Consider the following 27082-nt stretch of genomic DNA (forward strand, 5'->3'; position numbering starts at 1 on the left):
CGGCTCCTGATAAAGATGTGGCAGATCTAATCTGTAAAGACCCCTCATTGCCCAGAGGCCACCACTTCCCTTCAAGAGACTTGGCTGAGGGTATGAGGGGAAGCCCTGACAAAGTCCTGGCGCTCGGATTCCCTGGCTGAGGAGGTATGTGAGAAGGGAGGCTTTTGCTGTGGTAAAGAGACCAGAATTTACTGGGCTGCTGAAGCAGAGAGGGGCAATGTATCTACTGCTCCCTTTGCCCAGGGCATATTGGCTTTTCATACAGGTTTTGATTGCACCCTTCATTAACAGAGCCATTCCCCCCTCCAAATTAGGTGGAATCCAGCACTGAAAGAATCCAGCCCAAGTCCCAGTTTATTTCTCCATAAAACATCTGTATTGTTCTTCCAGGATGGCTCTGCCAAATGAGTCCTCAATAAACCCAAAACCTGGCAATAGACAAAACGCTAAAAAGCGCCTTTTTAATATGGAAAAGTATCCTGCAGTGTCGCAATCTTCCAGTGGAGACCACCCCCTACCCCTGAGAAATGCAGAATAGCACCAGGCCCACAATTTGCCTGGGGTAAAGCAACAGAGCTGCGCCTGTGCTGATTTACTCCAGCCAGAGGATCTGGCCTATAGTTTCTCGGGTTTTTTTCCTTTTGTTTTTTTCCTAAAGATCCTGAAATTCTTTTTCCTTTTTTTTTTTCTTTTTTTTTTTTTTCTGTGGATAGAAGCTTTGCAAGTTCCTTCTTTTATTGTTAGCTCATTTGGCCGGAGCAGCCAAGCAACAAAAGTGTTTTATTTGGAAATAGTTGAGGGGGAAGTCGACAATGTCTGAGCTCTATTCTGATTGCGTGAGCTCTGGGAGGTTTTCACCTCTGCTTCCAGGCTGCACCAGGCTGGGATTATCTCATTTGATTTCATTGGATCTGTGTGTAGTTAAGAAGTGGGGAAAATTAAAGGTTAGTGAAGTTTGCCTTTGTGTCACACTAGAAGCTTTTAGTTATTTAAGTGTAGAGTGCTCACTCTCTCTTCCTTCTCTGTGGACTGAAATATCATGCAATGTTCTACTTGGCTGATTTGAAAGCAAAATGTGACTTACACAGCTTATATTCCATTGCAAAAGAGATCCTGAGAACGGAGCACAGGGGAGATGCCTGTATTGGCTAAAGTGGGAAAAATGTAGTGTGTGAAAGGCACCGATAGCTGTCTCCTCCATCTGAGTATCGCACTCAGAAATGCTCGCTCTTTCATGGCCAGCAATAATACATGCTATTATTTTCAATCTGTGATGATGCCTATGTGTGTTGATCTCTTTCCAAATCTTTAAGACCCCCTTCACAAAAGCTACACTCAGCAGAGATTAAAGGCTCCACTCAGCAAAGACTCAAACTAAACCAGAAACCATGCATTAATGCAGGCAGATCTTTTCTCTTTTCTTTCATGCTTGAGGCTCCTGTGAATCGGTTGGGATCTGCCCCATTTTGTGCAGTGCTAAGTGCACACATGAGCTGAGGTTTGTCTTTCCTGCTGTGCTCTGCAGGGCCAATTCAAAATAGCTCAGGGCCAGATTTCTAAGAATTCAGCACCCACAGTCAGGGCTGAGTAAGGAAGTCAAGAGTGATCTTAATGTAATGAGTAGGTAACAGCTTGTGGCGTGGGGAGGAGCTGTGTATCTGTCTGTGTTTGTGTGGCTGTTAAATGATTCACCCAAGGCCAAAGAGGCCTTCAGTGTCGGCATCCAGATCAGTCTTTCGGAGTATGGTTTCAAGAGCCCCGCACTCTGGCCTGGGCGCAGCTTTTCAGCCCCTCATTTTCCCCTGGGACAGCTGCGATGAGATTTTTGGAGCACGGTGCACATGGGCATGCTGAGCTGCTTTTTGTGGTGTCTCGATGGGAATAGGGATAATTGGGGAAGCTCGCCCTCTGCCTAAGTGCTGAGCCCCGACCCTGGTAGCCTCACTGGCCTGGGGTTGTGACAAGGACCCTCTACGCACCTTCAAAAATTCCCTAGCCACTGCCTGAAAAAATGTTTCCTCCTTCACTGGTGAGTTAGTAGAGTTAATTAATTGATGCTTCTAAGACAATGTGATGATAGAAAATGCTGCTTACCAGATAAATATTACTAGCACCCTGTGGGCATTGGCAATTCAAATGTGCTATTCCCTGCAGGGACTGACTCATGTCATTGCTACAGTGTCATTACCATAGAGCTGATTAGACGGCTGTCAAATGCTTTCCACCTCCAAGAAACTGATACTTGCCATCAGACAGTGCACTTTCCCAATCAGTTGTTGGGTTCTCTGTAGCCGGTTGCTCCCTAGATCACAACTTGGGCCTCCAGAATTCCAAGAGTCTTTTAAAAATCCTGAGATGGTTTTATTCTGTGAATGCTACTTTTAGCCTTTAGCCATGTGTTCAGGCCATCTCCTGAAAAGTGTTTTCTTTAAGACCATAAAGACCACAGATTTTTTTTCTTAAAGTGAAAGCGCTGGATAGAAAGGCACATTGGGAGCTTGGGTTTCGCGTAACATCAGGGATGGTTTGCAGTAAAATCACAAGAGTTGGCAAGAGAAGGGTTTTCTTTCTGAAAGGGCCGGCACAGCTCGACACGCAGACGTTCCAGAGAGCAGCTCCTTCGCTGGTGCAGCTCCAGCTCTGCCGATGCCAGGGGAAGGATGCAAATTTACAGTCGCTGAGGATCTGCCGCCCTCAGGCTCATCGCTGGGCAGTCTCTTCTGTGTTTTAAGGACCACAGAGAAGCACGAGCTGATGTGGTGCCTTGCTAGAGACACGTGCCAGTTAGTGAGCACAGCCATTAATTGCCTCCCCAGAGAGCTGCCTTCTGTGTGACGGAGAGGAGGGAAAGCTGAACCCCCTTTCTTCCTGCTCCTCACTTCAGGGGTAGCTGGTGCACAAGGGAAGTCCTAGGGCTTCTGTTCAACACAACAGTCCAAATAAGGAGGGAGAGGTTTCAGCATGGAAAGCTTGTGCCTTTGCACCAGCTTTTGCATCCAAACAAGCACAGTCTGTGCCTGGTCTATTGAGTAAGGCTTTCAGGGCACCTGGAAAAGAAACCTGGCTTGGGAGGCAAAGATCCCAGCTTGCTTTTAGGAGTCAACCTTGAGAGCCTGGTCATGGGGGGATACTCTCCATGTTCTGGGGACAGGCTGGCTGCTGTGCTGCAGGGACTGCCTTCTGTGCTTTCCCTGCTGAAATACCACATCACAGTGCTTCCTGGGGTCAGCCCGACAGCGTCCATCCAGCCGGCACACAGAAAGTGCAGCTTTTGGAAAAGTGAATATAATTTTAAAGTTGGCCTGAGAAGCCTCCATCTAGTTTTCAGGGTTCCAGAATGTTGTTTTATTAGGATTACAGTCTTGTTCTTCTTAGGTTTCAGCAGGCGTTTATGACTGTTACAACAGGAATGAAAAGCTGGGGCTGGAATCGGCATCGCTTTCTCCTGCCAGGCGCAGGGTTCACGGTGGAGGCCAGACATATGTCTTTCTCCCACAGATGCTACTTTTTTTCTAGAAGGGAAGGTGAGCTCTGTCCTCTCCCTGGAAGAGAGGGCTGGCAGCAGTGCTGAGCTGAGACGTGGGGGCTGCTCGGGGGGTCCATCTGCTGAAGGTAATTGCCCTGTTGGTTCACATCATTCCCCTCTGCCCTTTGCAGAGAGGAGAGACCAGGTCCTGGCGGTCTGCAGGGAAGGTCATGTTTGTGTAGGATGCTGTAGCCTTGTGTTGATCCTGTCTCCTTTCTCCCATGCCCCATGGACACATTTCCCTGGAGGCTCTGAGGTTAGAAGAGGGGGTTGGTGAAGGAATGAGCACTTCAGGTCCGAAACCATCTGTGCCTACAGACTTTTCCCCCTCTTTTTTTTTCCAGTGTGCATTATTCCAGACCTGTTATCATTCATCTGTCCATATTTCTCTCTGTGCAGGTCAAAAGCTCCCCTCAAGGCCTCCTGAGCCAGAGATGGGTTCTCTGCTTCTGCAGAGCCCATACTGTCTACATGCGAGAGGCACAGGCAGGAAGGTAGGGGTAAAAGCAGCCCCCACCAGCCGCCACAAGTCCCTGCTATCCTTCTGGGTCTTGTGGTTGTGCTGGTTTGGGGCACAGATTATCCCCAGAAATGAAGGAGTTCAGCCTGCCCAAACAGCCCAGTTTGGGGGGAAAAACTCAGTCCTCTTCTTGGGTTATTTCTGGCTACAGGATAGTTGGGACCTCTGCACGGTAATAATTAGCAGACAGATCCTGCTGACTCGGGAAACTCATCTGAGGGTTTGTTTGTGTGTTTGTTGTTTTTATTAGAAGGTCCATATGCCTTTCAGATTTTGTTATTTTCAGAGAGTTGATGATCTGAGGAACAGAATAAAGAGTTGACATAGTTGGTTGTTTTCTTGGCCTGCTTTAAATAGCAGATGTAGGTTGGTAGAAGGGCTACAGCTCGTTACTTTATACTGGTGGAATTTGATGAGTTTTATTGCAAAGACATTAGGGCAACTCATGACAGCACTCAACCCAGGGAGAAAAGAGAAAGCTTTGTACCTGGTGAGTACTGATCGTCCACCAGTGCACCTCTTCATGTGTTGGATCATATCCAAGAGGCAATATGGGAATTTCTGTGTGTAGTTAAAGTTTATGAGACTGCCTGCCTGAATGCAGGCGTGTGTGCATGTGTGTAGTGGAACAAGGATCTCTAGCACAATACTTAGTCAAAATCCAGTTTCACCAGTGGGATAAGACAGATCAAGCACCAACTGAATACGATCCTCAGGGTCTGCCCCTCCAGCTTAGCCATTGTGTTTGTGGCATACACAGTAACCACCAATGCACAAGGTATGCGATTTACTCTGAAATCCTGAATCTGAGCTGGATTTTCAAAATCGGATCCTTGTTTTAAATCTTAAGATAACAGCACCTAGTAATTCGTGTATTTGCTGGTCTCTGGGGCAGTTTTAGTTCAATGCTAGCTTCTTTCTAGAGTATAGAAATCCTACCTAACATGTAGTGCTTTTTGCATCTGATTATTACTCTGAAATGTGTGGTCACTCAAGGTGTTTAAGAAATGGGCAATAGAGTTTGAGCCACAACTTTATCAGCAGAGAGCACAGACTTTCAGCTCTAAGTGTTTGCTAAGTCATGTTCCTTCTTTCAGCACTCTCCTCCTCCTGCTGAATAATTATATTTGGTGTTGTCTTTATCAGGGTTTTGAGATTAAGTCTCTCTCCCTTTTGCTAGCTGAGCTGCCCATAAATGAGAGCAAGCAGCCGTGTTTTGTAACTTTCTAACCCAGTCAGGGTGTGGCTTCAGAATTTTGGTTGTCATCTTGGGGTCCTGTTTGTGAACCCCGCTACTACGATCCTTAGAAATCTTCCCCTTCCTGGCCACATTTGCCAGCATTGCTATTTCATTTACTCCATCCTTCTACTGCCATGATACTGTCTCCTGAGGTGACTCCTCCAAGATCCACCTGATTTCACTGAGGAGGCTGCTGTAGCTGACCTTTGCCTAGTTAGTCCTCCTGTATCCTGGCCAGCCTTTTCACCTGGTTTCCCGGTTTGAATTAATCTCATTCAAATACGAATGAGCAGACAAGTCTGGAGGAAGAATCAGCAGTGCCCTATACAACGTCAGTGACTGCAGTAGGATTGTGTATTAGTCCCTGAGTGATCTTCTGGTTGTATATCATTGCCTCACATATGATATTCTGATCTGCCTGGGGGCTGACGATGTCTTTTAACTCTGTGCCTCAGCAAATTTGGTTAAAAATACTTCCATATTTTGCGGCAGCACTGGTAGAGGCAGTGTTAAATGCAGTCATCCCACAGCTGATACTGAGAATTCCTCCCGTAACCTCCCTTCAGTTCAGTTGTTCTGTCAGTACAACTTGCTATCATCTCCATTTTAGCCAATTTATTATCCTCCTTACAACGCTTATCTTATCCCTATCTTCTCCAGTATAACTAGTAATTTTGTGTGGCAACATATCAAGGGTTTGCCTAATATTTCGGTACAAAAGCCTGCCACTGTTATACCCAGACTGAAGTTTGTCCCCCATGTCATGTTTTGCCACAGCTTGCTTTATCCTTTACCTGATGTTTCTTCTGAAGCAAGTACTAACATTGATATTGGTGTTATGAACCTATGAGTGATCAAGTTGATTTTTTCTCCTTAAATAAAGGCGCTGCATTTTCTTTTCTCTAAGTTATCGGTTTTGATATAATAAACCTTATCACCAGATTTGCAATTCCATATGCTACTCGTTTCAGTATTCAGAGCTGGACAGACATTGCTTCCTCAACACATTCAGCAACTCAAGCACATTCAGCACTTAACTTAGTTGGGTGAGTGACTTCTGTGTTTCTCCTCGAGGGACCACTGCATACTCTGTGGTCTGGGATGTACCAAATGCAGCTAAAAGATGGAACTTTAATTTTTTACACATGCAGCATTTGACTTCTCTCATCCTGACTGTGCAGGCGTGCCTTAGGTGTGGGTTTTCTGCAGCCAAGTGACATCTCCTCAGCACGTCCACCGTCACTAAGCTTGCGCGTGGAGTTTTTGCTGGGACAGGCTCAGATACACAGAAAATGGACATAACATTGTTCTGTTTGCTCCATGTTTAGAGAAGGAAACCTTTCACTTTCCTGCTAAAGAGGGTCTTTAGTATCTGGGGTTTTCATATATTTCAAGTCAAGCATGTGAAAAGTCTGTTACCTTTCTAGGCCATGCTGCGAACGGAAGACAGATTGACGGTAACTTGAAAGGGTGGCTGAAATAAGCCTACATCCTCATCAGACCTCTCTAGATGATAAGGTGGGATTTGTTGTGGAAGGAGGGACTCTTAGTCATGAAGTGGCAGAGAGAAGGGCTGAGATCCAGGGCAACCCTCCTGCAGAGAAACAGAGGAATCTGTACCCAGTGTGGCTATACTGGAGTTATCACAGAGGTGCAGGGATGTTACCCCTAATTGTCTAACTTTGTATGTTGGTTTAGGGATTTTTTTAGCAGAGGAAAGCTCAAGAAACTAGCTCTGAAGGAGATAACCTTCTCAGCTGAAGTAATGATCACTTTCTAGAAAGGATGAAAAATGTTTAAACTTTTGCCAGGTTATTAGCATCTTCCAAACTAATTTCACGTGGAAGTGTGGCAGAGTGGCAGACTCTTGAGCATGTCACAGGCACCAGGTTTGGAGTCTCACGTGATGCTTTCAGGTCATCAGCACCACACAAACCCTGCACCTCTGCCAGCAATAGCCCTGAACTAACAAAAACAGTGTGTCCTCGGCTTTGGGGGTGCTTTCTGTGAGGATGTGGTTTTCCTCACTGTAATCTTTTTCCCCAAACAATACTAAAAAGGGGAATCCTCTAAGCATGGAAGACAGCCTCAAATTGGAAGTGAAATTCAGATTTTGCTATCCACTTTTTTAGCCCTCTCTTTCTCTTCTAGGGTTACTCTTGGCAAATCTCCCTGCCTGGGAAGCGGTGCTGTGACCCCTGGCTCTCTGCAGTCACACCGCCCAGGTTTTACATAAGTGCAAAGAGCAGTTTTACAAACGCCTGTAATTTGGTTATATTTGGGGACATTTTCACATGACAAGTGAAAGGTCAATTCTTTATCCGGAGAATCCCTTGCTAGCAATTTTTAAGCCCTTGTTGCAAAGAATTAGGGCACTAGAACATTTCAAACCGAAGGGCTCAGGGATTGTTTGAGAAACCCCTTGAGCAGCGTTTGTTCCCCAAGACCTCCTTCTCCACAACAGGCTTGAAATATACGAAAACCCCAGATACTAAAAACTGCCTTTAGCAGGAAAGTGAAAGACTTTCTTCTCTAAAGCCACACACAAGCCAACCCTAAGGCCCATGATTAGCATCAGTTATTTCACCCGTATGCCTGGAGGAAGGCAACATTTTAAGCCCCTAAAGCCATATTCTTCAAATAAGAAGTATTTAATAATCTTTATGATAGACAGTAGTGCTATCTCTGCCTTTAACGAAGCTTTTGTTCTGCTAAATCTTATTCACAGGCTTCATTCTGAGAATATATGTAAGTGTTGGCAGGACCAGTGACCCATGTAACTGTAATGCAGTGGGTTGCTATAAAACAAGTGAGAGAAATCTAAGGTTTTATTCCGGCAGTCTTAGTGGAGGTGAAATCAGTGTCTGCTAGCTGGAGCTATGGGGTTTTTGTAGGAAAAAATCCCCACTTGTAATTTTCCCATTAGGAAATTTGCTGTAGAAAAGTAATTTTTAAAAGATCTGGAGGAAACCTCTTCTTCCCCCTAATTTTTTAAGGTTTTTTCACTTTTTCTGCTTGATTAAAGAAGAGAAAAAAAGAGAAACCTTAGTTATTTTAATATATTTCATCTGGACTTCCTTTTTTTTCTGGAAAAGATTTAGTAAGTAAGGTATTATTTGCGTTATTTTCTTAGAGAGGGAGGGGGCTAACAAGCAAAAGTTTTATTTTTAAATGTGAAAAGCAAAACTTTTAAAAGCAAGACTAAAGCAATTTAAAAAGTTTAAGATTTTTAAAAAGCAAGGCTCTCTCTTATATGTATTTTTTAAACATCACTTGTTCATGGGGAGGAGTAGCTTTTTTTAAAAGAGAAAAGGAAACATTTTCAATAATCCCCAGATTAAGATGCTCAAAATTTTATTTTTGCATAAAGTCTTTCATTTTGAATTAAAAAGTCCCATTTGGCTGAAAAAACCCCTACTTTCAGATAAAATAGTGGCCTTCCTTAAATCCCAGATATTCAATGAAGAAACTTCAAAGTCTGCTTAGTTTAACTATTCAAGGTGTAAAATACAGTGTAGTGAAAGTGAGGGTGGCAAAAGGTGACCTTAAAAATTTGCTAGCATCTCTAGCCGTACGACTTTTCCTTCTAGGCTATTTAAACACATAGCAACAATGGGAGAGCAGAAGGGTTTTCTGTGCTCAGAGAAATGCGGACGGTGACAGTGAGTGATTTTATAGGAGGTGCTCAACCTGCTTAATCTACCTTTTTTTTTCAGATTTTAACAGACTTCATGAAGCTTTATTTATGTATTTACCTGTTGTTCTCCATCATTGTTTTAAAGTCAAACCAATGGGACTGAGTGAGATTGAGGTGGCCTAAACTGGCTGAGGCAGATGTTTGCTTATCAAAGAGCTGATTTTGCAATACTGTGCTATCTCTCCCAGCAACATCCCTCGCTATGGTCCAGGTTCTGGGCCCAAAACCTTGAAGGGAAAGGTGAATGTCCATTTTGCATATCCCATTTGTGCGCTAAATGACCATGGTATCTTAAATAGGGCTACGGTGGCAATTAAAATAATGAGATACATAAAAGCCACCTGCTTTAAATAAATACAGTAATCTGCCCAAAGCTCCCTGAATGGACTGGTATTCAGTGAGAGCCCTGAACCTGCATACATACCTATGCTTAACAACATAATCATTAAAGAACAGAAACCTTTCCTTCTAATCCCCCTCATACAGGACAACATGTGGATGTTAGCATATTTGGACTGCTTTGCATTCCTTCTTGCCTGCTTTTGAGAACATACTACATTTTAAAACTTGTTGGGTTCTTTCATGTTTTATTTGACCCTATGTAATTGCATTCCTGAAGGAATAACAGGCTCCCACAGTGATTTATACCCTGTATTAAATGTCAGTTTTGAAGAGACACAGTTAGCAGTTTGGTTTAACCTCCTGCCTTCCTATGTAAGTTCAAAAATGAAGCGGAGCTCAGGATCCAAGGGGAAAAGTAAAAAGATGAAAATGGACTTAGAGGCAGCAAGGAATGAGATGTATGTGTTCCTGGCCCCGCACCTTTAGAAGCCACCGGAATGAGATTCCATAAAGCTATCTCTATTTTTAACTGTAATTTGTATACTTCATTGCTGCCCTTGACCAGTCGAGAAGGCTGTAAATTAGCACTGCGAAACGCTCAGCTTTCTCCGGGCAGACGACTGCAGCGTCTCCAACAATGGGCCAGAACATTTTTCCTGCAAAATCAACCAAATCAACCAAGAAACCAACCCCCAGTGGGTTTGGCATGTGTCCCAATAAGAAGGTCAGCAAAATAAATTGTCCTTGTAATTAAGAGTTGCTCCTTTGTTTTTATGTGTTTAACTGCGCATAAATAGCAAAGCAGGATAGGTATGTTATTACTGTTTTAAATATTTCATTCCCTTTGTAGATTTCCTTACGACATAGTTAACAACTGCTTAATCATATGTTATGACCTAATTATGGGGGATTCAGTTAAATAAATCTTGATGTAATGGTATATTCTTGATGTAATGGTACTCTGATGGCTGCTTTTATGTGCCTGTGTGCATTTAAATGTAAAAGTAAATGCAGCCTGCGTAAGGATCTGACACATGACTTAAATGGTCATCATCTTTAGAATCACTGGCGAAACAAGTTACAAGGAGACTTCTTTTAAGCAAGAATACTGTACATAAAAACCTATTTCCCATACCCAGGAAACGAACATCCTAGCGATCACTTTCTTTAATGTGCAACCGTAATGTTTCATTTCCCAGAAAGGAGATTTAGCTGGAGCTGCTCCAAGGAGGATTCTGTTTCCACACTGAAAGCAATCAAAGTTTTGCTCAGATTAGTTTTCCCTAAATAACTTTGGCAAAGGTATTTAAATTAATGCAAAACTTTTGTAGGATCAGGCCGGGGGACCATTGATAGTTGTTCTGACATAGGCAAATGGCTATAGTTTATCAGCTGAACTCAATCAGGGCATTTCCATTGCCTTCTCCAGAGCCTCACTTGTCCGACAGATGAACGACGAGTACAGATCTGGTCTGCTGTTTGCCAGGTGGGAAGGCTGACAGGGATCTTTTATTTTGAAATGAAAAATGTAAGTGATAACATTTTCTTAAGGTTGGATTTATCTTGCCAAAGGCGAGTGTCATAAAGTCAAGGAATAAGTTGCCCTCTGGAAACGCCTACCTCTGGTGACTATTCAGGGAGCTAACATGACTAGCTTAGACCTGATGCTTGCCTTTCAGGTAGATAGTTAGGTAAAATGAATCCTACCATGGGATGTATACACGGTGTTGTGTATCAGCCTCTCAACTTCTAGATGTGCTGCCAGATCACTGTAAATATTTGTGCCTTGGTGTGAGACACTCTGGGATAGGTCCATCACCCCCTAAATACAGCTGGAAGACAAGAATTTCGTGGTAATCTGAGGGTAGAAGCCTGTGGGGTGCAATTAATATCTCAGGAATATGGGATCAGATTTGCCTTTCATAGCTTTAGATGGCAGAATGGGAGATATCCATCCCTGCACTTGCCACACTTTGCCATCAGTGGAGAGAAGTAGTCCTGTCTGATGGGATTATTCCTGACAATGTTATCAGTCCAAAGTCAAAGGAGCAAGTCTTGAACTGGGGTGCCTGTCCTCATGGCCATGAGTCTTGGTTCCCCTACATTCACTAGGATCACCTACAGTGGCTGTCCAACTTCAGGATCATGAATACCCAGTCCTAAACTGATTAGCATTTCCTCTCTGGTCTTTACTTTGCCATTTGTGCTGCCAAGCCGGGACTGCAGGCTCCAAGGGCAGAGCATTATCTATTCATGCATAAACCGAGAGCGGAGCTCAGCTCTGCCCATTATAGAGTGGGAAAACTTGAAGACGAACTTAAGTTAAGGCCCTTATTCAATGGGATCTGGTTTAAACAGACCTGTGCACACCGTGGCATGGTGGTTTGGTTATTATGTGACTTGGGTGGTGACGATGTAGAAGTTATACCCCAGGTATAAATCTGCTAGCCTTCCTGGTAGGTTTGATTCAAGAAGGAGGTTAACCAATAGCAGAAAAAGAATCTTAAACCAGTGTGAGTAGAGAAAAATCAATTCCTAACCAGCATCCAGTCAGTACTTGGTCTTAGTAATAAGAATTGGAGAACTGAGTGAGGAATATCTCCTGGATTTCTCAAATCTTTTAGAAAATATTAGGATTTTGCAGCCATTCAAGGCACTAAAAGCTAAAACAACACCAGCAGAGGGAGACAAACCCTGTTATCAGGTGAGCCCTGTCTAGCAAGACCTGTAGGATTCGCTGCTTTTTTATAGGAAGCTGAACCAGCAACCTGAAGGCAAAACATCTTTTGTGAAATGCTGTGTGCCATTAATGCCTGCACATATTTAATAGCATGAACTTAGGGATAAAGGAAGTTCTCTTAAAAAAAAATCTTTTGGTACCATACTGAATGTTTCATTGGTCTGAAATAAAATGTTTCAGTTTGGTGGGTTGCATGTGTATGGGCATGTGCGTACGCATAAAATACGTTCAAAATGCAGTTATGCTAACAGTTTAGAAAATTCATTTCAGATAAAAAATCAGAACATTTAAAAAAGATTCACCTAAGTATTCTTGCCTTCTTCTGATTATTTTTTCCCTTTCTTTGGAGGGTAAGCTGTCACTGGACTTGACACAAATATACCTTTAGGCTTGACCACTCCAAAACCGTGTTTCCTGGTGAATGGGACAGCTCTTTGAAACATTTTAATCAGACCAAATTGTGATGGTTGTCATCAAGTAAGAAAGCAACCCGGACTTCCACAGGTAAGTTAATTTTAATTCCATTTGGAAATAAATTAAAATAATGAAGAATCTGAATCACAAAAGCTTTCTTAAGGTGTAAGTGGCAGAAGATATTGCCTCAGGTGGGCTTATTTTTCTCTCCAGATGACACAAAAAATCACAGGCGGTTCCAGAGCCATTTTGCTTCTGAAAAGTTTAGTGACAAAAGAAAATGTTTCCTTTGCTATGTGTAGCCTCAGCCCCTTTCTCTGAAAGAGTGGAAATGGGAAGAAAGATCTGAAAATTAATGAGTGTCTTCTGCTTTGTAGCATAATTTTTAACCTTTTCATGTTCTTTCAAGTTGTGAAGCAGTCTTGGTTTGCTTGAGGCCATAAGGTGGAGATTTCTTTTGCCATTGACCTATTATATTTTCAGGTTCTTCACTGGTCAGAGAGGTTCGCTTTTTTACTCCTCTACCTGTATGTCTAAAAGGATGATTTTCTTGACCAACGAGTATGTGGAGAAGCATCCCCTTGTTTGTGTATATTGAATATTGCACGTGCTGATGAAGGGGCAAATGGCTTTTATGGCAAAGGATTGCTTGCGATGGCAGGAAGTTGTGATGCATTTTTAAAAAAGCAATTCCATTGTCCTTTGCACTGGAGGTGACCTGGATGGGTTGACACAACTAGTACTACCAGGGATGGGGTTCAAAATCCAAACTCTGCACGTGCTGTGGGATTGAGTTGCCCACCTCAGGAGGTGAGGGACCTTGTCTGCCAAGGTTAGCCATCAGTGCATGCCCTGTGAATGCTGTGGCTTCATGTGTTTCCTGCAAAGCTCTCATTTTGAGCAGTGCACAGGGGGTGATGTGCATGGTTGTGGCTATAAGACCCAAGGATCTGAGGTGGAGGAAGCCTTCTCAGACAGATGATATTCATGCTGGCTGGGTCTGCAGGCATCCCTTCCAGACAGGACAGGATCTGCTTGTCTGGGAGTCCTGCATCGCTTATCTGGAGGAAAGCTTCTGAATGGGGTGCAGAAATGTCATTTTATAGCATGAACCATAAGAGAAAACTTGTGCAGGGGGATAGGTCTGTAAAAATCATCCTTTAATTAATTGTCTAAATAGAAATAAATGTGTATGCCTTCAAATGCACTGCCACTGTAGATAGAACCAGCAGTAAAAATCTCTGGGAGCGTTCAGGAAAGATTTTCTCTTTCCCTATTATGGAACAAAGATACTTGTGATAGTTTTGACTGGTATAAATATATACTAGAAGGGAAACGGATGGAGGGGACCTTGAGAGATCATCTATCCCTCTACCACAAGGCAAGATTTGCCAGGTCTGAGCCATTCCTGGCAAATCTTTGCTTCAACAGTGACAGAGCGTCTGCACCTCCTTGACTAATTTCTCCAGTGCTCACCTGTCCTTCCTCTTAGGAAACATGTCTAATGTTTGACCTAAATCCTCCTTGCTGCAAGTTAAACCCATTATTTCTTGTCTTATACCCACTGGACATAGAGAACAATTTATTACCTTCCTATCTGCAACAACCTTTTACATAGTTGAAGGCTGTTATCATGTCTCCCCCTCAGTCTTTTCTTCTCTAGACTAAACAAACCCAATTCTTTCAATCTTTCCTCATAGGTCATGTTTTCTAGACCCCTGATCATTTTTGTTATGGAAATAAACATCCTTTAAATCAAGTTCTGTGAATCAATCTTGTGTAGAAAGGAAGGGAAACAGAGAGGTTAGGTTAGCATTGGGAACAGGAATCTGGTGGTGAAAGAAGTGAATTTTCTGAGGTCTGTTGAGAGTACAGCCTTCCATTCTTCTTTGGGTTTAGGAAGCAATTGAACAAAATTTTCTTTCCCCAAATTTCCTTGGGAAACTCTTTTACATATCTGCTACCAGAAGGAAGACAGTATCTCATTTCCACAGGTTGTATGCAAAGTGGTCTCTGGAAAAGCATTGAGAAGGGTATTGGAGAGAGGTGATTTTTGATCTTATTGCATGTCCATCATGCAGACTTTCTAAAATCCACTTGCCTGCAGTGATATCAACCCTCATTCTCCTACGTAGGTCACCCTCAAAAGATAGTTTAAAAGTGGATCATAACTCTCGGACATTTAATGCAACCAGAGACTCCACAGAGAAGATGCTGATGAGTATTTACCTGCTGTTTTGGTTGTAACATTCTCCTTTACTACATGAGCTGCTCAGAGAGCATTGGAAATACCAGTACAACTGTTTCATCCACAAAAGCATATACCATCCAAGGCTGTAGTCCATCTGAAAATGTATGTTGTAGAAAGGAATGCTCTAAGCATTGCCACCATTTCTCCCTCTAAAGGTGGTTTCTCTGACAAGAAGGAGAAGACGACTCTTGCTGCTCCTGTGTTTAGCCATCTGTCAGCACAGCCATCTACCAGAGCCCAGAAGTCTAATCTCGGTCTGCTTCGTAAGCTCCATAGAGTATTAGCCTCTGTATAATATCCCGCTCATTACCAAATGGCTCAGGCCAGGTCCTCTTAAAAGCTTAGTTCCCTACATCATCTTGACCACTGATTGGATCATGGACCTAAGGGAAGAGATAACAGCTATCCCAGACCAAGCATGCATGGAAGAGTTGGATCAAGATAATGATTCAGCAGGTCCTAAGCAACCTGGTCCAGCTGACCCTGCTTTGAGGAAGGGGTTGGAGGTCCCCTCCAAACTCGGTAATTACGTGATGCTGTGATCAGAACGTTGTATTTGTGCAACAGTTTATTTAGGAGAGTGCCTGATAGTTTACAGCCAATGGCTCTAAACTATGTCCACTGTTAGATGGACATCCTGGGCCCTTTTGTTTTGGATCTACTATTTTGGGATTCAGAGAAGGTGGATCTAATGCATCTTACAAAAGTTTCATCTCCTCAGTAGAGTCACTATGAGCTGGGTCTTTGAAGAAGTTAAGGAGATTGCCACTGTCAACTTAAAAACTGGGGGCTGCAGAAGCACCCAAGAGAAGTTTCCTATGTTTAACCTCCTTTCTATCCTAAAACCAGCATGGGCTGGGCTGAAGCTACTTCAGGTGTTTTTTTAGATCCTAGATTGCAGAGGACTACGCTGCTAATGTTTCTAGGCAAGCGAAGCCTGCAGCAGCCTTTTGTTCTTGGTGGTTCAGATGGGCGAAGCATTGACTTGCAACTTCCCTGTTACTCAAAGGTAAGTGTGAAGCTGTGGTAAATCTAGTTTCAGATCAAAGACATGGCAGCCACATGATGTAAAGCATTCAAACAATCACTTTTCTTTTAAAAAATATTCTTCTGAAGGCTTTATGCTGGGTTCAGATATCACCTGTCTTTCCACAGCCTGTATAAATAGTAAAGCCAGCAGGAGCACCACACTGCATGCTTTTGCTAACGCGAGAGAAATGTTTTGTGCTAACATCTGATCCAGATTCCTCATTAATGGACGCAGAAACATGGCCTCAGTGTTCAGCCTGCAGAACAATGAACCTATAAACATGGGACAGCGTAACTTCTCCTAGAGAGAGCTGAAGGGCCAAGAGCTTCTTAAACTGGAGTGCACCGATGTACCTTGAAAAAGGAGTTCAGGAAGATACATGAAAAGAAAAAGAGGTGGAGTGTAGAAGCCACAGAAGGACAAGTTTCAGTCCCTGCACAGGAGATGCTGAAAAGGTGAGAGGTTTCATGTTAGCTGGTGGGTGGTACCTGTGTGAATGTGGAGTAACCATTAGAAAGAGCAAGTAGTTCTCAGACAGGCAAAACCCTATTGAAAAGAACAATTTTGCAAAGAAACTTCCCAGTGTTTTCTCAGCAGAGACAACACTGATTTGACCTGTCAGACATGTTAAATTTCAGGCCTTGTCTGTGATCAAGATAGCTGAGAGTTCTAACAGTCTTTAGCAGAGGTCCAAAATAAACACGGTGTGGTGAAGAAAAATGCTTTTTGCTCTGTGCAGATTACTGGGAACAGCCTTCCTTTTGCTGTCCGACCCAACGGTAAAGGCTCACTTATCTTCCAAGAGCCAGACTCTAGAGGATGCACGAGTGCTTCCTCTAAGCAAAGGAAGGAGGCCAGGGACAATATTTTGGCTGAAGTGTGATACGTTTGCTCTTGAGATGCCAGTAAGCGCATGCATTCCAAAAAGCAGTTTTGCTTTGATGAGTTTGGTTGTCATGATGGGCCTGTGTTGTGGTAATAGGCAAGAAAAAGCTCTGGTTTTAGATATTCTTATTTTTACAAATATCTAGAAGGATATTTGTAAAGATAAAGAGCAAGAAACTCTACTTCTCTTAACTAGTTGTAAATGGTATTGTAACAGAATCAGTCTTCTAGCCATTAAAGACAGGCATACAACATTAGATACAATACTAAAAGTTGCACTTCTGAGATGGTCTCCATGTAATTTCTCCCATATGGACCCTAAAACTCCAGATGCTCTAAGATGTGTTTAAGACCCTGTAAGACACAGGGCCATCACTAATTAGCAAAGTCCCTGAGCACGTGTTTAATTTTAAGCATGTGCTTTTCTCTCCCAGGAGTCCATAGGACTTAAGGACTTTAAGTGAATGGGTTTAGGGATATGCTTAAAGATAAGCATGTGTTTAGTTGCTTTCTTGTACTGCAGCTTTATTTGTTTTTACAGGAATAAGAGAAATGAAAGATCTTATTACAGATCAAACACAAATAAATGTCCAAAACACAGCAGGGAGGCTTTACGTCTTGGTTCAGAGCCCGGTGAAGTCAATGGAAAAACACCCCAACACCTCAGTGGACTTTGGAGCAAAGTCCTCTGAGGACTGATGATGAACCCACTGCAGAAACTTGTTGAATACCTCATGTTTCTTTGCAAGGTTCCCTTATCTTGTATCCAGATGTTGCTAACAAAGATTTTTATTAGCTGCTGAGAAGTACTAGAGTGGCAGTTTTTCAACTCTTAAAATGCATGCACATATAGATGAGGCAGAAATAGTTTGCTCTGCAGTAGCAACTGTGGTCTGTGGAGCTGTGAGTGTATTTCAAAAGTTTCCTGGTTCTTATCAGTAGAACCATTTCTTGGTCCCACCGATCTCAAAGTGTTTGCTCTCCTTCTTTCATGAAGTGCAGTGAGGCAAGTGTGACACAGTTACTAGGGTAAATGTTGCCTCTTTGCAGAGGGAAAGGTTTACACAACAGGAACAGCAGGTTCCTTTGAATAGCATTCATCTTTTCTGCCTTTAGATCTCTACAGTGTATACAGCAACACCCGAGTTACTCATTTAGATTCTCTTTTTAGGTGTGCAGGGAAATAGACACCGTTTTAGAGAAAGTTGATCTATTTTTGATGTTCATTTCAGGAGGAGGCAATGCTGGAGATTTCTCCAGTCGATCAGCTGAATTTCCACCCGTACAGCTGGATTTTGATCCTATATTTCAGGCTGAAGCATTCCTTACTTCTGCAGAGACTGCCCTAATCAACATCAGCAGAACCACCTGAGCCATCAGCCATCACCCAGCAGGGAAAATGATTATGCGCTGTCTTGTCAGGCTTGTCATGAAGGTAGGTGTCATTAGAATGTATGTGTTTCTGCCTCCTCCTCGCAAGTCATTTGGGTCGCAGTACTGGAGCCATGGGACAAGCTTTGTCCGAGCTCGCACGCAGAGTGCCCATCTAGAGTCTCTGGAGAACTGGTAAGCAGTTAACACTTGCTAAGCTGATATTGCTTCCTCTTCTATTATTACTTGTGTTTACTAGGTCAAATTGACATTGGTCTGCAAGGATGTGCTATGGCCACATCCGAGTACCCATCAGAGTCTCTGGAGAATTGTTAAGCTGTTACTATGCGCGCTACGCCCGTGTCGCTGCATTGTCTATTATAGCCTATGTTTGCTAGGCAAAGACGAGCTATGGTCACAACTTCATTTTGCTCTGGAGAAATAGCCTCTGTCACTCCGGGCCTTACTTCCCCATCAATGAAAAACTTCCGGTGGTATCCACTGACAGTGGCTCTGGGATTTGGTATGCTGGGAAAGGCTCCTGTCCGAACTGCTTAGCGCAATGGAGTTGTACTGTTCTAATAAAGATAATAGTGATACTATTTGCAGCTTGGATGCTCACTGGGTGAACCCCACAAAATCCCTTTGATGTTGTATTCATTTTTGGTGTCTTGATCTTTAACTGAGATCTCATTTTAAAGCTAGAGAAAAGAATGCAAATATTCACCCAATTATAAAATGCAAAACTAAAATGTTGGACTTGGTCTTTCTTTTCCTTCACAGCTCAGAGATTGCAGGGAAAGTTATTTGAAGCATTTTCTTCCTGTACACCAAAACAGAGTCTGGCTTCTATATAAGTATTTCTGTCAAGTGCCGAGAGCTGTCCGTTTCTTTCAAGCCATTTCACAGAACTGGAAGACACAAATCAGTAGGTAAATGTGCAGTACCTATACTAGTAGAAATTATTATTTCTACTTTTCTCATGATTATGATGATAGGAAACATTTCTTTCTTGTTCCCTAGAAGAGTTATTTCTTCTACCTATTCCCTGTCTTAAATTTTTGCAGTCCTCTGAACAGAATCTGCAGTCCTTAGTCACGTAAAAAAAAAACCCAAAACATTGGCTTGAAAGGAAAATGTTAACTTCTTCAACGAGTGGAAAAATATTTCTGTTGCTTAAACGTAGGTAATTAGACTGAGGACTTTCTCCAAAGTAAACCTTGACAATCTAACAATCATCTTTGGCTTTTGCACTGCATGGAGTTTCTTTTACATTGTTAAATGCATTCCATGTTTCAGTAAATGACACCAGGCTCACCAGCAGTGACTGAGTGATTAGTTTATCATCCTCTTAGTGCAGCCATCTAGATCTTTAACTCTTTAAGCAGTGGCATTTAAGTCTTGAGAACACCCAGGATCATGCCTGAGGCTTTAGACATTCTCAATTCAAGCAGATCTTGGATATCAAGTGAAAATGAAGAAAAGAAAGTAGGTGGATGCATTCTGATAACACTTTGAACAAGTCAGGTAAGCTAAATTGCAAATAAACACCAGGCTTTTTGCAGAGGAAGCCAATTCCCCTTTCCTGGGACCACTTAGGTCATTGGGTGTCTGAGCAGCATAAAATTACACAGAGAAAATCTAACAGCGTACAAAGAGAGTGAAGGGTGACAAGTCTACATTTCCTAAGACCCAGGGATGTGGGACAGGTTTTTTTGGCTGGATTTACTGCTCATCTCTCATGGGGCAGTAAAATGAACAGTTTTACAAAACAATTTATTATAGTTGAACCTAGTTGAAGATGTCCGTGCTCACTGCAGGGGGGTTGGGCTAGGTGACCTCTTCCAACCCAAACTAGTCTATGATTTATAAAAAATAACGTGAGCTGAAACATGCCCTTGTGCTAAAACCTTGCTCACGCAGAGGTGTGTAAGTACATAAAGCTTAGTAGCAACAAAAGTCTTTGGAGAATGAAGGGCCTCGACTTACTTACTTTGGAAAAGAAAGGTGCAGGAAGATTTTCAGACAGAAGGGAAAAACTTTGACCTGTGAGCTGCTGCCCAGCTGCGCCTGCTGCTCAGCACCGTGGATCTTCACCTATCATCCGATCCTGCTCAGTAACGCGAGCCAGATCACTGTGTGCCCTCTGCCATGGGGGACATGGAGCCGCTCACCCTGTAGAGACAAAGCACTTTGGGGGGACTATTGCGGGGAAGGGTCTGAAATGTATGAAGACAGCATTTACATGCCTCAGGCAACAGAACAGAGCCCAGCCTTTATTTATTTTTTATTTAAAAATTGCCTTTTGTCCACTGGCTGTGTTTTTTAGTTTGGTTTGAGTTTTGGTTTTTCTTTTTTCAGACTGGACTTTGAGTTTTGCTGGTTTGGGTGAAAGGAGATTTTGCCCAGCAGGGCAAGAGTAATCCAGTGTGGACAGGGAACGGATGATGCTGGGTGAGATAAATTCTCTGTATCCTGAAGAGGGTTGAGAGTGGATTGGGAGCTACTTCTGAGACAGCACAGCTGTGCAGTTCCTGCAAGCCTAGGCAGACTAGTTAGGTCTCCAATTTTCTGGTGACTATTGCTTAGCCCGCAGGCTGTAGCCGTTCTCAACACTGTAGGTACATTCAGGCACCTGCTTCAAGTACCTTTACCTAGCAGAAAATGATGGAAGTGATCCAGTTGTGCCATCCGTTTCAAGGCACCTCCTCTGCAGTGGTCTCATCTTGGGCTCTTGGTTACTACCAGCTGGGGAACCTCTGAAAGAGGAGTGGTGACTGTGCTGGTGGCTGCCAGTGGACCCGAGATGGAAATGAACCACACAACAGCTTTGCAAGTTGAAGCTGTCCTCATGGCACCACACAGAGAGAGATTCTGTCAGGCTCACCTTGGATGGCTGCTATTTTGTGCTTTGGATCTGGGGTTTGTCTCTACTATCCTTGCCTCAATCAATACTCATTGATTCTGAGTCCTCTTTGGCCTTCTCATTTAATCCTCCGCACTTCAAGCATGTGTCTTAATCCACTTCATCTTGCAGTCCCTCAAGCCCCAACCGCACTCAGCCTCTCCTCCGTCCTTCCCGTGCTCAGCCTGGTCTGAAGTGGACAGGCAGCAGGATTTCCTGCCCCGCTTTGCTTCCATGCCTCACTGTTACGTGGGGAAAGAGTGATGGGAGATGAAGTGACTTGCTGAGGGCCTCTGGAGGCAGGACAGATGACTCTCTGGTTTTGGCAGCCATGGATTTAGCTCAGCGTTGAGTCTTTGTGAGGAATGTTTATAAGATGATGCCACTTCTATAAATGACATTGCACATTTGCTTTTTGCAATATTTCTTTGAATGGGGTGTGGTGTCATTTGCATACAATACCTGGTTCTGAATCTTGTTGCCTTATCAGGTATGTGTACAGAGGGTGGGAGAAGGTGGCAGAGTCAGCAGGACGGAGATGAAACAAACAGGAATGCAGGGTGCGACCAGGGGAACAAAGAGGTCTTCACGGAAATTGCTGCAGCTTAGTTCTGCTTTCCGTGACTCAAAGTGTAACACCAGTGCACCCAGGGAGCTGGTACTGGGACATACCAGTGTCATGCTAACCCCAGATCCTGCACAAGTGGAAAGTGCTGGTTCAGACCCTTCATCCTGAGCCTTTTGTTCAAAAACCTAGATTTAAGCCTATATTTCTTCCTGTCTGGGTGATGCTGTGCACCTGCCAGTCGCATCACTCCGGGTTGTCTTTGCAGACCAGTGCTAGCCTGTCGTGACACCTTGGTGCCTTTGGCTTCGGTCCCGTTTTCTAGAATTGCACTTGGCCTTGCCTTGGCCCTTTGCCCAGACTGAATTTGCCTTCTTGGTTTTCACTTCTTTCCCATATCGGTTTTCTCTCCTGTTCTGTCTTCCTGCTTATCCTCTGGGGTCTGGCTCTGTAAACCCTTCTGCCCAGGTGGACCTCCGTGTGGCTGTGCAACCCCTCACTTCCAAGGTCCCTTCATACTTAAGGGAGAGTGAGATTTGGGGTGTCTTCACGCTCGCTCTCTTTTTGCCATTACAATTTTTTTCTGCTTCTTCAAACTGATTTTTAGATATTCCTCTCCTAAAAGTCCCTCGTCTCCCTTTTTTATGAGCCAGTTCCTCAGTTTTATTCCTCTGTAAGCTGTTTGGTGACTGGTATTTTAAAAAATAAAATAAGTAGATCCTGCAAACAGCGTTTAATAGAAAGCCTAGTTTGCCTGTGGGATTAGACACGCACGGTACACACGTACAACGCTGGTTTGCCCACATCGTTTGGATAAGGTATCAGAGAGTACAGACTGTCTTTGCATTGAAGCCTGCAGGTCAAGAAATTGGCCTCCCTTCATTTCACGGGCCGTGTGGCTGCCAGCCAGTAATCTAAAGCCCTGATGACTATTTCTGGAAAATGCTGGAAACCCACCTCTGACTACAATGTGTTTAATTCCTTGTTTCCAGGCATATTCAGTTTCGCTTCTTCCTTATGGAGGAGAATTTGCTTCTGTAGTTTTTGAAATGGCCCACGGCAATGATTGCCCTCTGCTCTTCTCCAGCGGGTGCGACGGGAGAGTCAGCCCAGGTCTTTCTGCTGTAGATGAGATGGGAATCACTGGGTGTCTCTTCACGATGTATGGGCCAGTACAGCTTTTGTTTCATGTGCTGTAAATGAGAGATCATACAGAGTCTCTGTGTCATGTTACTCTTCCGATATGTTCCCAGGGGCTGAAGCCCCACTGGAATGGTTTGAAAGCCTTTTGTTTGCTGGGTTGGAATTTGAGGACCTGTTTGGAACTAATATTTATTTTTGCTTTATTTCTGAGAATGGTGCAAAATGCTCTTGTTCTTCCAGAATGGAGGCTCTGACATGCCTTTAATTCTAATTGCCTCCTCTCCCCACTTTTAAAAATTACTCTTCACTGTTAAGCGTATGCTTAGCCACTTGGATAAAGTAGGTTCCTGGTGATTCAGCCAGTGTCACAGAAGCACAAAGCTGAACCTAGACCTTCTGAAGTCCAAATCAACTCCTTCATCATTAGGCCAACCTTCCTTTAGGCATCCCAGTACTTGCAGCACTGCACCAAACCTATCGCCTTTGAACTTCCCAGGTAGCTGAAGGCCTCCTTTAGGCTGCTGAGTCAGTGTCTGTGTCTGATGGAAGCAGTGAAGGGGAGTATAGGTAATTGCATATGTAGAAAAGAGCCAAAAATGAAATCAGGTTTCACTACAGTTGGCACAAACAGTGCCCCTGCTCAGGTGCTTTTGGGTAGTAGTTGGTTGGCAGAGGAGGTGGGCTTTAATTCTGCTTACAAGCGTTTTTTGTTGCCCCAGTACAGAGCAGAGCTGCTAACAGTAAGTAAGAATGTCTCTGCCTTGAAAATAAACCCAGCTAACACCTCACTCGTTAGCTTGCTTTATCAATAATAAAACAGAGAGCCCTGCCGCACTGTAGTGAAGTAGGTCCTGCTAAAAGGTTTGTCAGGAAGGACTTCAGGTTCTTTTAGCTCCTTCCTTCTGCTGTACAGGGCATTACCCCTTTCATAAGGGTTAAACCTGTAGGATATTTGCACTGAACTGAGTTGTTCCAACAAACCTGCTGCACTAACATGGATTGTTTTGTACTAGAATAATCCATCGAGGTCCCACCTTTGTTAGGATCCTGCTGCTTTTAGTATGTTTTAGGTGAATGTGATGGATACATGCATGTCTGCGTGTGTTGGTGTGTACACACATATATATACACATACGTGTCTCTAAAAGTACATACGGCACTGGGTGGGAAGTAAGAGAGTAGCTTGGCTAGGAATACCTACAAAGCCCATACAACCTGCAGCCTCATCTATATGTGTGTGGAGGAGGAGCCTTTCCCTCAGAAGCGACCTCTTTCTTGTCACATGTCTGTGGGAAGCTCGTGCTCTGTTCATACACGTTTGTTGTGCAAGGTTATTCAGCGAGCAGTTTCTAAGAATGATCCTTGGTCTGATGATTATTTGTCACCAGGCAACTGCTACAAACGAGCCCCACCAGTTTATTATTGCTAGAGATGGAGGCCACAGGGCATGCCCATGTTTCCTGACTGGGAATCCCTAGCAGGATCTGCTTTCAGGTGAGGATGTTCACATTAATGAACTCAAAATTCCGCGATGTGCTGACATTCCCCAGCACTTGTGATAACGCCTACCAGTAAAGTCCTGGCTATTGCTGAAAAGCACATAGAGCTGGTGGGAACTATTTTTGCAGCAGTTGTCCCGCTCTGCTTTTTACGCGTTGTACTAGCATTTGAAATCATTAAAGCTTGTGATGATAGCAGATCTCAAGATACAATTAAAGGACAAAGACAAATGTCGGCACCCCGGAGGTGCCACGTGGTTGCGTGGAATGGTAGATTTGGCAGCGTTGCTAGACAGTGAGGAAGAGCAAAGCATTTGAAATATCGGAGTGGCAGCCGAACTCAGACAAAGCCGCATATCAGTGCTAGAGACACGCTGAAGTGGTATGTACGCTCAGGGAGCTGCCAACGCTTGTGGTATTCTCAAAAAGTATTCATGACTCAACAGATCCAAAATGAATCTGCTTATCTTAGATAGCCATATGGCCGTATGGCGTCCGTTAGAAGAATGATGGTCTTTATTAGTACCAGCTACAATTTCAGAGCAGGAGGAATGCGTTCTTCATCTTCTGGAGGTCCTTCTTGCTTCTCAGGGATGAGGCTTTGATTGAGCGGGGAGTAATTCAACACGGCAGCAAATGTGTGCTAAAGGCAATGTTTCTTTCCAAAAGCTGTATGAGATCAGTGCGTATTCTTCTTGTAACGTCGATCAAGGAAACCAATCAATGTGCAGACGATTTTACCACAGATGGCTTAAAGAAGTATTTCTAACACAGTTCAGGAGGATTTTAATAACGGACTGTTAAAATGGCTCTACCTTTATTTTATGAATTGCGTTGCTGAAGCACTTCCCTAAGACCTGGGGCCTCCTAGTTTTGAGGCACTGCACAAGTGTCTCTTAAGGAACAGTATTTAGCAGCACAGACCTTACACTGTCACGGCAGAAGATGGACAAAAGCAAGGAGTGACATTTCTAGGCTTGCTCACTCTTGGGAATCTTTGAAAAGTGACAAAGTGAACGAGTCACGTAAAAGCGACAGAAGACTCTCCCTGCGTGGGACAGGCAACCTTTTAATAGCGTTTGCAAAACAATAAAAATCACCCTTAAAAACTTAAAAATAGAAAAGAGCAGACAATCCTGCTGCCTTTTTATAACCGCATTTTTTTTTAAATGTTCCCACACAGTGCTTTTGTATGTATTTGTAAAAAAAACAAAACCCAAACCTGTTTGGAATAGAATGGCAATCCTGAACGTGATTCTCTTCTTAGCTCAGGAGTGGTTCTAGCTGGGGTCCTGACACTTCAGCAGAGACGCTTTAATGTAAAGCAGAAATAAAGTCCAAACTGGGCCCAGTCCTGTGTTTCAGGAGAAGTATGAGTTTCTTTATTCAGGAGAAGGTAGAAAATTCTGGTAGAACAGGCCAACTCTGAAGCATTCAGAGAAATCATGAAAATCTCAGAGTGGTTGTAAAAATGTTCCTTTCGCCATTCAAGCAGCTGCACTTGTTTTCACCGGTTGTAGCCCGGCTCTTTAGCGAAGAGCTACTTTGGAAAATGTAATCCCTTCGAGTTGTTTGCTCAGTTCTCTTTGTTTTAATTGACAAGCTGAGGCAGTTGAAAGGAAAGGGTAGGAGGGAATTGATCTTAGGACACTTATGGGCATCTCCTCCTGTAATTCATGTAATTAAACCGCCTCTGACATATGACTTTATTTATTTATTTATGGTTTTAGGCTTGTTTCTGCTCAAGCGCAAATCTGGTGAGATGAGTTTTTTTTTTTCCCAAGGCAGGTTGTTTGCAAACTTTGGAGCTCAAAAGGTGTAGCTGCTCTAAAAATAACATCAGATGCAAGAACTGGTTTGGGAAGGTCTCTCTGTGCCCGAGTCCAGAGGCATCTCCTGAACTGCTGCCATTAGGGGAAAAGTTTGCCTTGTAAACAGAGCTGGCCTAATTTCTAGAGGTGCTGAACACCGAGCAGCAGTGCCTGCTGGTAGGTCCTGAGCACGCGAAACCCGGGAACAGGTCAAATGTTAGTTGTTGGGGTTTTATCAGGAACTCGTCTGGGCAAATCCACGATTACCAGGTTGAAACAAAAGGGAGCAAATAATTGCCCCTTGACTAGTGACCCTTGCAAGCAGAGCCGGGCACCCGGACTCTAGGAGACCTGCCAGCTCCTGGGCTTCTCGCTGCCACTGACAAAACAAGTCTTCTGCCACAGTCAAGCTCTGCTCGTTCATGAATCACCTCTTTGTCTGGCCATTCTTTGCAGGGTGACGTTCCCAGTGACCTGGTGCTTCGCTTGCAGAGGAGGCCAATGGCCTCGCTGTCCAGGTGCAGAGATCCCCGCAAGGTTTTTCACGGAAGTCAGAGGGGAAGAAACCTGGCAGCAGAGCCCCGGATACGGCTGGGACTGGGTCACAGGCAAGAACCACACCAATCCCCCTCTCACCCACGCGAGATGTGATGCAAGGGGAGGTGTGTCTTGTGTTGAGCATAGACATAATGTTCTCTATTTTTGATGTGCTGGGTCTTTAAAGCGCACAATTTTGTATCTACCGCTGAATTAAGCAGTGTTTGCTTTTCAAACCTTCCACATTTGTATTTTTAGCTCCATTTTGGCATTCACTTTTTTGGGTGGAATATATAACACACTCGGTTGTTCAGCGCGCCTGGACCGAATTCAGCCTATGTGTAACTCCACGGGCTTGAGCAGAAGCTACGTTCAAGGTGAATTACTCTCTATGGAGCTAAGGAAATACAGCTTCTGTAGACATGCGTTTCAGCTCCCTCAGTAAATGCTACACTATTTCCATCCACGGTTATTCCTTTGTGGTTTGGGTTATGTATTTACATTCTACCGAATAAATACTACAGCTTTCCCCATGACTAACACTTCTTAGTAACCAATAAGCTACTCAAATACGCTATTGCCTCCTACAAGAGCCTAAACCGCACT

The 27082-nt window shown here is 43.6% G+C and overlaps 1 long non-coding RNA gene across 4 annotated transcripts; it reads left to right on the top strand.

Moving 5' to 3' along the window:
* LOC135315068 (uncharacterized) lies at positions 1–27082 on the top strand. 4 transcript variants are annotated; one of them, XR_010374521.1, is made up of 6 exons: positions 1–144; positions 12415–12569; positions 15618–15739; positions 15886–16215; positions 17878–18080; positions 26396–27082. It is a non-coding gene; the product is annotated as an uncharacterized LOC135315068 (long non-coding RNA). The 4 variants fall into 4 exon arrangements; XR_010374520.1 differs by lacking the exon at positions 1–144 and having other exon boundaries at positions 6541–12569; XR_010374522.1 differs by lacking the exons at positions 1–144; positions 15618–15739 and having other exon boundaries at positions 6543–12569.

This window comes from Phalacrocorax carbo, chromosome 9 (genome assembly GCF_963921805.1).
Source record: "Phalacrocorax carbo chromosome 9, bPhaCar2.1, whole genome shotgun sequence".
In the NCBI taxonomy this organism is placed as follows: domain Eukaryota; kingdom Metazoa; phylum Chordata; class Aves; order Suliformes; family Phalacrocoracidae; genus Phalacrocorax; species Phalacrocorax carbo.